The sequence below is a fragment of the Stegastes partitus genome, unplaced genomic scaffold (assembly GCF_000690725.1).
Source record: "Stegastes partitus isolate 25-593 unplaced genomic scaffold, Stegastes_partitus-1.0.2 Scaffold835, whole genome shotgun sequence".
In the NCBI taxonomy this organism is placed as follows: domain Eukaryota; kingdom Metazoa; phylum Chordata; class Actinopteri; family Pomacentridae; genus Stegastes; species Stegastes partitus.
Genome location: NW_007578566.1, coordinates 222,299 through 235,862, shown reverse-complemented (window position 1 = coordinate 235,862; position 13,564 = coordinate 222,299). Strand labels below are relative to the sequence as shown.

General features: G+C 39.4%; 1 long non-coding RNA gene across 1 annotated transcript in view; it reads right to left on the bottom strand.

Annotated features, from left to right (window-relative positions):
• Positions 1–11,195: 11,195 nt before the first annotated feature.
• The window catches only part of LOC103365390 (uncharacterized), an 8,803-nt gene continuing 6,434 nt past the window's right edge, over positions 11,196–13,564 (bottom strand). The window contains exon 3 of the long non-coding RNA XR_520605.1: positions 11,196–11,461. This is a non-coding gene — a long non-coding RNA (uncharacterized LOC103365390). The remainder of the gene's footprint in view (positions 11,462–13,564) is intronic.

The window sequence follows — 13,564 nt, the reverse complement described above, 5'->3', positions numbered from 1 at the left end:
TCTTATGAACACTGATCAACCATAACATTAGAGCCACCTGCCTAATGTTGTGCACATTCCCCTCAAAACAGCTTTAAACCGTAGGAGTGTGGACACAGGACTTCTGAGGTGTCATGGACATTTACAGGGACAGCCTCCTAATCCAAAACTGAGGGTTTGTTATGTTTGTCTATGTGACAAATTTGACTCTGTTGAAGGCAATGGTTGAGAGGAGACTTCTACTTGTCAAGGACAAGAGGGCAGAAAAAGGTGCTCTACAAGAGCAATTCTTTGCTGTCAGAACATGCAAGTTTTGGGCTGTCCTAAAATAACGTGCGAGTTCTTGCAGTGGCAAATGGCCGAATATTTAGATTGAAGTAACATGGCGTTGTACCAAGATGATCGATGTTATTTACTTAGTTTGTCAGTGGTGTTAATATTGTGGCTCATGGCCTTTCATTAACTCTGTCTTAAATAGCTTTTTAGTCAATGACATGATACACAATTACTTAGATCAAAACCTAGCTAGCATGCTAGCTGTTAGCTTATCAATTTTTTTGGTTTTAGCACGTCACTTGTCCCTGCAATCAGCTGTCCTTATGTCACCAAGTCGCACTACCTATTTCTTAAATACTTTTGCATTAAATTTGTTATTTGGTTTTTTGATGTAACAGGGCCTTTAGCTTGTGACCTGTTGCTCCTTCCACCCTGCTGTGGTTTAACTGGCTGCCCAGATGCTTCCAGGCTCAATAATATACACAATTGTTTGAATTTCTTAAGGTTTTTTTTTTTTTGTATTTTGCTCATTTAGTTCAGCATGTGTTTTCTCTCTCTTTGTTACAAGTTGTTTGTCATGTTTTGCGGATTTTTCAATCTTCTTATTTTTGTTGGACCCACTCTTTGACTATTTGTTAAGCATGTTTTGCTTTTGCAGTGTAACACAGTAGGCCCACAATGTGAATGGATGGATTATTTTCGCAATTATCTGTCCATGCTTTTGCCATATGGTACAAAAAAAGTTGACACGAACTTGGCATTTTCCTGCAAATATGTTTCATGGTAACATTAATAGAAAATAGTCTATTCTTTAGCCCATCTAAATAAACTTAGAAAAAAGAATTCAGATCAGAGAAAGCAGGTCTATGGAGCCAAATAGAGCAGCTCCATCAGATCCAGGTAGAGAGATTTAGTAAGAATAAGCTGCTTCTGGCATCATGTTGGCTGTTTGTAACAAAAAGAAGTCAGCATTCAGCTACAGAAATAATCAGTGAAAGAATGCATGTAACAACTAGGACAGGATGTGCTCGTTTAAAAGAAAAAAACACATCAGAAAACTGCATTTCTTTTGGCATTTACAGAAAGCATTGGTTGTTTCACTGGAAGTTGCTCCTCTTTCAGTTAGCCAGGAAGACACACTCAAAACCCCATGTATGGTTTGGACTGATAAGACAAACATATCATCACAGACTTGTAACCCCTCTAGATGCCTTAGGAATGGGTTAGCGGCTCTCTGTGGCATTCTCAACTCATGAGGCCAATTTCCAAAGAAATGTGTTGCTCTGAAAGTGTGTCAGGGTGTCACTGCTGTAGTAGTCTGGAGCCACGATGTAAGGGCTCTCAAAAAGTGCAGCAGAATAATACTGGTTTTAAAGTGAGTATCTTCCCAAACATGTATTCAGTTTCCAATGTTATTTGTGTACAACTCTAAAATTCTAAAGCCTGGTTAGTGTCCCCTTCAGTCTGTGTTGCTTGTCATATCCCACAGTTTCTATATATGATATTGAAACCAACAACATATCAATCGTTCTGCTAGATCCTTTCAAGTGGTTTGAGTTTAAATGCAAGGGGTAACTAAAACCATGAGGTTCATCTGAGGACCATGAGTGTGCCATACAAATGTCATTGCAATTTGTATATTAAATTGTAGCTTATTTTGTGTACATTTATAATTTGGGGGTGAGAGTGGTGTTTGGGGGTTCAGCCTCTGTGGAGCATGAATGTGCTCAGTACATTTATTCTATTCAGTGGGCTTTGATAGCAGCACAAGTGCAAACAATGGAAATGTCAGCAGACAATCCTTTTCCTTAAATGACAACGTCCACATACAACTAATCTGCATTTATACATACAGTAGGTTTGCCGGAAAATGAAGGGATCTGCTCAATGTCCATTCATTTGCATTTGTTTTCCTTGTGTAAAGCTGGTTTTGTTCAGGCTCAAAGCACTTGGTTTTAAAGTTCAGGCAATGCTAGTGGTAATTACATATGGAAAAAGTCAACACAGAATTAAAGCGCAATTTTAAACACATTTTGTACTTGATTTAGAAAAAAATATTACCTGAAAAATAGACTCTACTGATTTTAACCATGATGTCGTCGGAGTTATCTGAGCTTGAGGTTAAGAACTGGAAAAAAAAGAAACATTTTGCTGTAATGAAAGATGCTAGTTTTAGATGCTGCAATTTGATGCATTATGGGAAATGTCGTATCTGGCATTTTTCAGCTAAAAGTCAGGATTTCTCGGCCTCTGCTGTTCTGATTTTGATCGTTCTACTTTTACTCAGCCTCTTGTGAATCCTCTCACCTTATGGAATTACAACATGCGGTCACTGGAGTACCCCTTTAATCAAGTGTTTCACCAGCCTAACCCAAAAACAAATGTAATGCATGAACACAAAGTGAAGGTTTTATGGTAAATACTTCTGTTTCATTCATAAAGCCCAGCCCTGCTACGACTTTCCTGTGGCATAGTGGACAGGTACCATCCAGGCAAAATGTATCTTCTAACACATATTTGTTGATGCAAAGTGGAAGTAGATACACAGATTTTGCAGGACACTGGGTTTTAGCATAAACATACAAATTCTCGAGGGAGGCTGGCTATTCATGAGAAATCCTATTCCTAGAATGACAGGAAATACCAGAGCAGAACCTAAAAAATTTTTCTAAGAAAAAGAATTTTGCTCACCAAGCAGTTGGTATATCGACTATTGGTAAGATAAAAAAGTGGGAAAATAGTAGCGTAAGCTCAGGTAAAGATCCCAAGTGTCAAATGTTTAGTGCACCTAATCACCCAGTCCACCTCCTGCCTTAAGCTTTTTGCAGCTCTGCAATAATGTCATGTTACTTCCGCTTTTGCGACTGAGCAAGTTCCCGTTTTTCTGCTGAGGACAGTTGCACATTTAATGGTGTGACTGAGTCAGCAGAGGTTGGTTTCAACACTGTTTCCATCGGTGTGTTGTAGGTGTCAACTTATCGCTACACCATCAGCACTGCAGAAAACATATATGCCGGGGCTCCAGACTAACTTTTTCACTGGTAGCACCAGTACGACCAAATTTCTCATTTGGTTGCACCTCCCACCTTGTCAAAGGAAAAACATATGACTTGCTAAACATTTTCTTATCGATAGACTCTACAGTTTAATGATGTTCCCTAAACGCCCCGCTTTGCAGGCTGTTGTAGCTGCTGTTGGAATCTGTGGTGTGCAACCAAAAATGTAGGACACAGTACACAGATGTTGTAAAAGTTTTACTTCCAACCACTGTGGTTAACACGGCAGCTTCCTGTGCCGGTTACGGCGACACTCATACAACTAAATGATCATCACGCATTCACACCTATGCGACCACTTGAACTTTTAACCTGCACACTCTCAAAAATAGGTCACAGTGTGGAGCCCTGTATGCTGTGGGAAAGTTGATTTTCCAGTGGAGATGGTGATATAATTAGTTCACATTTGCTGTGTGCCAAAGTTATTATGAAAAAATGTTTCATGAAAACACACATTAACTATGTCCAAAATCAGGATTTGTTTGTATGATGTTATCTGTTCTCTGTATTTGTAATATATTCCAAGATGCATCAATTCATAACCTTTTCAAAGTTAATATTATGTCTCATATCCATGAGTGCTGGAAGATGTAATGTTTACAATGGTATTTTTATATATATATATATTGTACAATTTGCAAATACATTGCATTATAATGTAGTTTTGTTGTAAAATTATTTTATAGTAAAATAAACATCGATTATGACTTTTCATGTCCTTTTTTTATTCTAATTTTTTAGAATTACTTCTTTTTTTTTCAGTCAGTGCAGGTTTTAGATGAAGGCCTGCTCTGACTGATTATACCACTTCTTAATCTGTTCAGTTCATGTTGAAACAAACTGCTGTGGTCACACATTTAGTGCAGCTTGTTTGTGGTCTGAAAGGAGCAGAAACAACATTTTTATGATAGTCGCTATGTGAGCATGAACTCAGCAGCCAAACCACTCTACAGCTACTGATAGGGACCTGATGAGAGATCTACACATTGTGAACATTCTCTTTTGAGCCTAATTTGAAATAAATAAATAAATACAGTGTCACAGCAGATACTGACTGGTCTTCTGACACTTTTTTGTTCTTCACGTGAACATGCAGAGGTTTCACTAAAACTTAAACACAAAGTGCACCACAACAAAAAGACAACAGTCTATTAGTTATTTTTGATTCCAGACCAAATGAGTCAATCTACAGTTGTGATAGTGACCTCAAGTTACTTCATCAAAAAATGAATTTCTCCTCCAGGTTGTCCAGTTATTATGTAACCAAGATTTATTTTAAAACCAACAAATAGAAGTTAACCTCTGACGTGATTTTCATCATGGTAGTGTGTTTATATCCACAGTCTACCATTTATGTACTAACGGTGGGTCAGTGCACTGACATTCATGCACTCTACTGTTTTGCATAAACAGGATGCTGAGCTCAGACATTGGTCCATTCTAACGCAGCCTGGAAACTTGTTTTTTATAGATAATGCTGAATATCCCACTTACGATGACGAACGATGTCATGCTTGTGTTTTAGAATAGACTTTATTTGGTCATTTTCTCATGTGAACCCAAATCAAAACATGTAACTCTCTGAGCCTGGGAGGACGAGTAGAGTGCAGTGTTGTTGGCTTGACTAACAGTAGGGACTAAAAGTTTCAACATCAGTGTCTAAACTGCTAAATTACTGGAGTAGTTCACTTTCTTTTTATTGCGGTTTTCACTTACTGTTTTTGTGTAATGTGGCTGGACAATGGAATAAATGACCAATATCCTTTTATTATTTTCTTGACATTTTATAGGAAAGCAGAAATGCTGACCCACCCCCCAACTATAGTGTGGGTGTAGCATTCAGGTCTCTGCATTTGTCCTACCTACAGTCTGACCTATAGCTGCTGCCATCTTTGGAGTGCAGCTGTGTGTGATTTTCAGTATCCGTCCATCCATTATCTGTCCTCACTAGGGTCACAGGGGGCTGGAGCCTATCCCAGCTGCCTTATAATGAAGGCAGGGGACACCCTGGACAGGTCACCAGTCTATCACAGGGCTACACTTAGAGACAGACAACCAAGCACACTCACATTCACACCTACGGACAATTTAGAATCACTAATTAACCTCAACATGTTTTTGGACTGTGTGGGAGGAAGCCGAAGAACCCGGAGAGAACCCACGCTGCACGGGGAGAACATCCATGCAGAAAGATCCCAGGTGTCCTCACTGGGACTCGAACCGGCAACCTTCTAGCTGCAAGGCAACAAAGCTAACCACCGCTCCACCTTGCAGCCCTGATTCCCAGTATGCTAGCTTAAATATCTTTACATCCTCTGTGACCCTGAAACATCCACCATCATGGAGGAATCCTTTAAATGCACCTTGAGGAGACAACGAGAGAGGAGGCTTTTGGAGAACCACAAAGCGAGGAAACAGGTGTTTTATCAAGTGACATGATTTATAAATGTTTATTATGATTGATTACCAAACTGACACCAGCTTATCTGAAATAAAATCATTCTTTTTTTTCCCCCCTAGCACAGTTTATTCTCGCAGTGCTTTCTTTATCGTGCTGTGTTTTGGGATTTACAGATTTCACAAAGCACAGCTACATTATGAGATGCAATATAATGTGCTGTCACCTGGTGTAAGATAAATCCAGTCCTGCAGAATATATAAGTCAATGTAATTGCAGAGTGTCGTGGTCTCATACAACGCAGCCATTGTTTTTGTTTTTATTTGCTTTGCATTTTATAACATAGACTGGTGACCTGTCCAGGGTGTCCCCTGCCTTCACCCTGAGTCAGCTGGGATAGACTCCAGTCCCCCGTGACCCTAGTGAGGATTAAGTGGTGTATAGATAATGGATGGATGGATTTTATATCATTCCTACACAGCTCAAAGGTGCATTATAGTACAGGTAACAACATGGAACTAAATGAAGAGTCTCAGTACACACCACATATCTGTATGTGTTGATTAAAAGACACAACAGTAAAAATGCTGCTAATAATCTGCAGTGATTAACAATTTACATACCTAAATGACAGCCCCTTTATCCAAAAACTATGTTTCTACACAACAAAACTGCATTCCCTTTTTTTTAAATTTTATTTTTTAAAAGAACCGGTTTTCTCTCTGTAAAGTAAAACAGACATAGTACAAAAAGCTTTCAAACTTGAAGACCCACAAAAGTTTGATGCAAGACCTTCACATGATGTTTTGGGCTGAAAGAGAACATCAGTAAAGCGATACAATTAATAGCAAAGTTATGTTGATTAGAAATGTATTCACGATACGTTACAAAAGTAATCCGCAAGATAATATATTTCCCTTTAATTGTAATTGGGAAGGCAGTTTAATTGGATTGTAATTTCTGACAGACAGTGATCTTTATGCACAGCTTGTGGAGGCATATACAACATTTTCATCTCTGTCTCTCTATCTATCTCACTATGTATGAAAGATACTGTAAGGTTTAGAAATTGTCCTTAAATAAGGGGTTCTGTGGACATTCATAGCAGTGAGTTTGAAAGGTGAAGCAGCTGTGCAGTATAAGTTACTGACTTTGCAAAAGATTGATGCTGTGGAATGAAGGATTTGTCATTTGGCTGCTTCGCCTCCCCCGTCCTCCCGTCTCGTCCTCACATCTCCCTCTCACATCCTCGCTGGGAGGACTTAAGATATGAGGAAGTGATGCGATGAAGGAAGCAAGGAGACACTTCAGCATAAGGAAAAGCACCTTATATTCACATCATGGGGGAAGTAGGAAGGTAACACGACACCGTGACTACTTCGGAGTGTTCACGTCGTCGTCCAGGCTTTTTACTCACTGCAGGAGACTTCAGCTGTTTGAATCAATAAACACTAACAACACTGAAAGAAGCAGTTGCATTTCTTCAGAGTACATCCCCACTCGCTGCAACTTAAGCTCACCAGCTCACCTACGACTCTGACCGAACACTGAGAAGCTTTTCCTACACTTTGCAATGTAAAGTTTTCTAAGTATAAGACTGTATTAATTCAGCCATACATGTTCGAGTCGGGCATCAACTCTGATGAAGACTATTGTTGCAGAAAGCCTGCAAAGTTGATCCGATTGGTTCCTTAGGTTTGTTATGTATATGAAACATTGGCTGTCGAATGTAAAGATCTGTGTATCCTCTTCCTCTCTACTTTTTCTGCTCAAAAACTGTAAAACTTCTCTCTATATATAATAACAAGATATAATGATAGAGTGATTCAGCCATACATGTTTACATGTTTAAATGTAACACCAATGATTCTGAAGAAGAAAGCCTCACCCTGCAAAGCTGACAGGATGGATTCCTTGGGTTTGTTAGATATAAAATCATGGCTGTCTGAATCTGTGGTTTGGACACTGTCATCGGTAGTCTGCAGTCTGAAGTGGAAATGCTCAGCTATGGCATTAAATGCTTATTTCAGTGCTATCGAGTATATGAAAAAAACAGTAAAAATGTAAAATAAAAACTTTATTTCCACCAGGAGGCCTTTAAATTTGTTTTTAATTACATTTAAATGGACTTTGACTAACATGAGTCACCCGTGTTTGTTTGCTTTTGTTAGCACTTTTTAGGATCAAATCAGATTTAACAGAGCTTTCAGAAAAGGCTGTAATTATGACTATTTAGAAGTGACAAACCCGCAATTATGGAAACTCTGATAGGGTGTGAAAAAATATGATTGCAACTTCAGCAACACAGCTACTGACTTCCTTTTAATGGCAACGCTGCTGTAACTTTATTCACACGAATACATACTGTGAGACATCATTTAGACTGCCTGCTCAAAATGTCTTACACTGTGACACACAATTTCAATTTCCTGTTTTTTTCTTTACATTCTTACTAAGCCAGCGTTTCTAACACACCAACATGTGTCAGTTTAACAACCATGCCTTCCTGTTACTGTGTGTAAAAGAGCTGTTGTGTGTCTCACCCTGTCCAGATGCATACATGGTTTCACACAAATGGCAAAAATAAAAAAGTTTCTCATCACAGCTGATGGGTACGTGGGATGTAGGAGTGCCTGTTAGCAAACATTAACATTAATACAGACTATTGCCGATGCTCCCTCAGTAGCTACGTGTTAATTGCTATTAGATGTAACCATTATATTTTATTAATATGAATATGTAATATGACTCAGTGTTTGTGCTTTATAATTGAACTCCTTTTGCTCTGCAGGGAGCCTCTTGTTGCTTCTCTTTAGGTGACACTCCTGGCAACAGAGAAGAATCAAGGACACGTTGCTGAAGGTGAAGAACAACTCACATCTCTCACTAGTCTGACGTCTTTTGGAAGAAATACGTATTATCATCTGTGACAATACTATTTTCTTTAATATGTAATGATACTTAAAATTTAAGACTTAAATTTAAATTTTTTTTGCAGATTCCAGCGGCTCCATTCACCCTGTCAGAACAGTGCACCAGAGCTATTTACGGCTGTGTTTGGCTCAGGTTTGATGTGTGGCCTCATGATAAGGCATTTCAGAAGGATACTCTCTTTCATCATCTCTCACTTCAGGTGTTTTGTTCCTAATGTTCTCATTTCCTCTTCAGGTTCACTGAAAAACTACACACACCTCTTTGTGGTACTCACATGCAAACACACAGAGATAAAGGAACTTATAAGCAGAAAATGAAGTTTAGAAAAACAATCGTAAAGGATACAGCTGACTATGCAGTGTTTTTCTACTCACTACTGTATGGAATGTGCATCAATCCAAAAACAACAAATATGGACACCCCCGTGGCGCAGCGGAGCAGGGCTCTTAACCCCACCTGCTCCAGTGGCTTCTCAGTGGACAGCAGGTCAGACTGTGGCTGTGCTGGACACGTGTAAAAGTTCCTGAAAAAGATTAAAAAGAGTAAATAAAAAATGCATTATTTACGCCTCTGCTGTAATTAATGAGAGACTGACTAACCTTTTAGTCTGTTTTTCTGTCATCTGTGGACGTCTTTCTTGATGAAAAGCTGCTGGGCAATGAGCATCAACATCACCACACTGCCCTCAGAAGAGTGACAGAAGAGGTAGCATTTGTAGTCATAAATGTGCATCTCTGACATTATCTCAAGTGTCCGTGGTTGTTTTGAGTCTCTATGTTAATTTTAAGTTTCTTTATTGTCATATTTATTTTGTTTTTGTGCTTATTTGGAGTGTCTTTGTGCTCATTTTGGTGTTCATGTTAAATCTCTGCGTTTACTTTGAGTTTATGGTCACTTTGATTCTCTTCGTGCTTGTTTGGAATCTCTTTGTGCTCATTTTGACTCACTAAGTTTCTTTATGGTCATTTAGATTTTCTTAGCGCTTGTTTTGAGTCATCTTGTGATCATTTTGGGTCTCTTTGTGGTCATTTTGTATCCCTTGGTGGTCATTTTGCATTTCTGAAATCATTCTCTCAGAGTTTGCAGTCGCTTTGCATCCATAAGCCTTTTGATTACAACCACAAACAGACACTTCAAACTTGTAAGACACACTGGCACAAGGGCCTCCTAAGCAAGTGTGTCTGGTATTTATTATTTTGCAATCATTCAGTGTGTTTGTGATTGTTTTGCATCTGCTTGTAGGCCTCTGATTACAACCAGAAATGTTAACAGCCACTTCAGACGTGTTAGAGGCTCTGGCCCCAAGGCCCCATAAGCACTTGGGTTTATACCAGATAGACCCGTTCAGAAAAAAAATCCTGGTGGGTATTATTACACACCCACCTGATGTCAGCTCCTGCGATTCGCTGCAGTCCGTTGCAGCAAAGAAGAAACACGCACTTCCTCCACTAATTCCATCATTTACTGCTTCCTCCTGAGTGAGAGTGAAGGAGTGAGCGGAGGGGCTGCTGCTCCTGGTCCCCTGACAGAGATGTGAGTGGGGTTTAGTGAGTGAGTACTGATCTCCTTTCTCCCTCATTTAAGATTGTTAACGTGCCTTTCAAACAACATTTAATGTGCAAATCCCTCACTGGCTCAGTTCATGCTGAAAAGAATCTTTTTAATCTTCTTTGCCTCTAAACATGACTCTGCGGGGACAAATCATTATCATGCTGCCGATTTTGACAAAAAGCGAAGAAATAACAGATTCTCTGTGCACGACTAATAAACATTCACTACAAGACTTTCCTCTAAATATGATGCAAATTAATATTCTTCCGATTACATAAGTGACACAAACCATCCTGATTTGCTAGAGTGCTGATAACATTTGAGGTTCAATACTTCTGCTCTTCTCGTGCTGCAGAAATCTAAATCTATAAATATATTTCTTCAGTGGAAACTGTTGCAAAATATCCCCTTAGTTACCGTCCACACAGCAACAGGAAACAGAGATATCTTTTGTTAGATCTATACGCATGGCATGCCGATTAAGAGTATATATATATATTTTGAGGCGAGCTGTGCAGAAGGACGACCCTAGAGATGCTTTTTCGTTGCGCACTACACAAGTAGACGTTTTTATTGTGACACAAAAACCAACATACACGTATGAGCAGTAGCCGGAAGACATCACACACACGACACATCTCACATCAACACAACACTTACTAACCCGTCTCAACCAACTGAACCATACAAGCACAATAAATCAGAAACACCAACAACAATGCTAAACAACATGAACCACAATAAACACACTTATAACCCCATCACCCCAAACTCCCATGGTGCATTGCAGCACAACTGTTCAGTCTCAGCATATCCGGCTCTGGGATCGCTACACTATACATATGTGGCGGTACTTAGAGCCAGAGCAGATGTAAACTCACCCGATAGCTCGGCAATTTCTGACAACGCCACCTTGGGAATTTCACCCAAGGATTCGTTCTACCTCTGTCAACTCCCTCAGAGGCACACATGTTCGTTACACCACGAGGCAGGAGACGTGGTTCCGTGATAATAATACAATTAGTCTTTGTTACAATAAAACTTCACTTAAACAATTATATTTTTTTTAAAAAGGGGAGGGAGTGAGCTGCCCAGAGCTGGCGTCCCACCGGGGAGTGTCGACGGGGAAGGAGTGGGTCCCAGGGGACGGTCACCAGGTGAATTCACACAAACACACACACAGGAGGGATCAAACAAAAACCCAGGGTTCCAACAGCACACGGGAAAGGGATACCACCACCGTCGGCACCAGCCCAACGGCTCAGCTCTGAAACAGGAAGAGAGGGGATTAGTGGGGAAAACTCAAGTGTATTAAACAAAAAGAAACAAAAAAAAGATTACGTATAACAAATTCAAAGGAACTTCTGACAAATTCAAAAGAAAAATAACAAATTCAAAAGAAAAACATATATTAACAACTCAAAAATGCACAAACTGAAAATACATAAGAATTGGGACGTTCAGGTTCAAAATTATAAACCGAGCAAGAAATAGTCCCCAAAACAGAACAATTACAAACCTGAAAATTAATAAACAATCTTCCCACCTAAATGTTTAACAGAAACAGATCATAAGGCCAAACCAAAAAAAATAAAGCAAAATGAGTCAAACAATCACCTTCGCCTTTGCTACACGTAAATAAAATCCCAGGGTTGCTCAGAATATGCCTATACTATGTACATTGTAATATTTATTTATCTGTTTGTTGTCTATTCGAACATGTTTACATTAAATTAAAAAAAAAACCAAAACAAACCCACAGCATATTATTTTTTCTCACTGCTGCATATTTCTTTCATTGCTGCAGTATGTCTTCTCACCCTGTCTGAAACACTCAGCTCCTGTCTCTTTAAGGCCCCTCACGAAAAGCCCAATCTGTTCTGATCAGTCAGGTGGGCCAGTGGAAGTGAGATAATGTTGGTTACATCCGATAAACCTAGATCTATATGTACTGGCAGATGTAGGGCTACGCAGCCCTCGTAGCGATAAGGCAGATGTTCCTTCTTTGTTTCAGGGTGTGTCAAACTTCCTGTTATGCAGATGTGTTCATTGTTGATGTAGATAAATTACAGAAGAAAAGCCTGGGCTTCAAATGAGGAGTTTCATCCTGGTAAAAAAAAACAATGTTTTCTGTGGTAGAGAATGACTTTGAGCTTTGTAGGTTTGCAGACCTTTTACATGCACATAAATGCAGCTTTATGACACACTGAAGAATAGGGAGAAACCCCCCAAAATGGTGTTGTCTTCCAATAGTTTTATCCAACCAATAATCCAAACTCTTTCCAGACTTCCAAGCTTCTTTAAAAAAAACAAAACACAACAAGGGAGCTTGCTGTTCTAAGATTCACTGGAAAGAGTGTTCCTGTGGCAAATCTCAGGGACTTCTGAAAGGGAGTGGAAGATCTGAGAGTTCCTGTTGGATCATAAAATGAGAGGCATTCTCTGTTTAGGGGATGTACAGTAACTGTAAAGCTCCTCTTTGGTCATTGATTAAAACCCAAAAAAGTCGTCGCTGATAAAAGCATAAAAGTTTCTTATTTAGATGCCTTTATTTTTCCTGAAAATATTCCCTTTTCTAATGACTTGGTTGTAACTCTACACATTTGCTTCCTTGAGAATCCGCAGATCTTTTTTTTTTGGCCCATTTTTTTGCCTTTATTGTAGGAACACTAGAGAAAGAAAGGAAAGGGGGACGACATGCAGTGGCCGTGAGCCGATGACTCTGCTTAACAGCAAGCTGTCATACTGGAGAACTTCACCCATACATGTTGGAACTGGAAACTGATTCGAAAGAAGAATAATGATACTGAAGTCTCACACCTCAAGTTGACAAGACTGGTTCCTTGTGTTTGTTATGTGTGAAACTCCAGATGTCTGAATCTGTGTTTCTGAGACTGACAAGAAGTCTTAAAGGAAACAAGTGTTGATTCAGAGTGCTGCAGTCACAATTTAGACTAATATTGAAAGTTCTCATATGCAAGACGTAAAATGAGCAACACCATGACTAAGAATGTCAACCTAGGGACTCCGGTGAACTGATAGTAGCAAAACCAGTAAACAGATTGCAATGAAAGCCTGCATCATCGTTTCAGCATCATGCTAAGTGGGTGGTTTGTAAATGATTGGATAGAGTAGGACCATGTGACTCCCTGACTCTGTGCCTGTCTGAACTAACTCAAAGCTCTACGCCTTTAAGGCAGAAGATGGTCTGGAGGATTACTATGATAAAGCATGCATATTTTTAAAAAATAGAATATATCCTACAACACCTCCCTGAGCAACACCATATTCTGTAGTATGGCAAAAACAGTCAAGTACAAAACAAGAGAGACTTTTTGGAATAAAATGAATTCCTCAGGTCATACGTGAG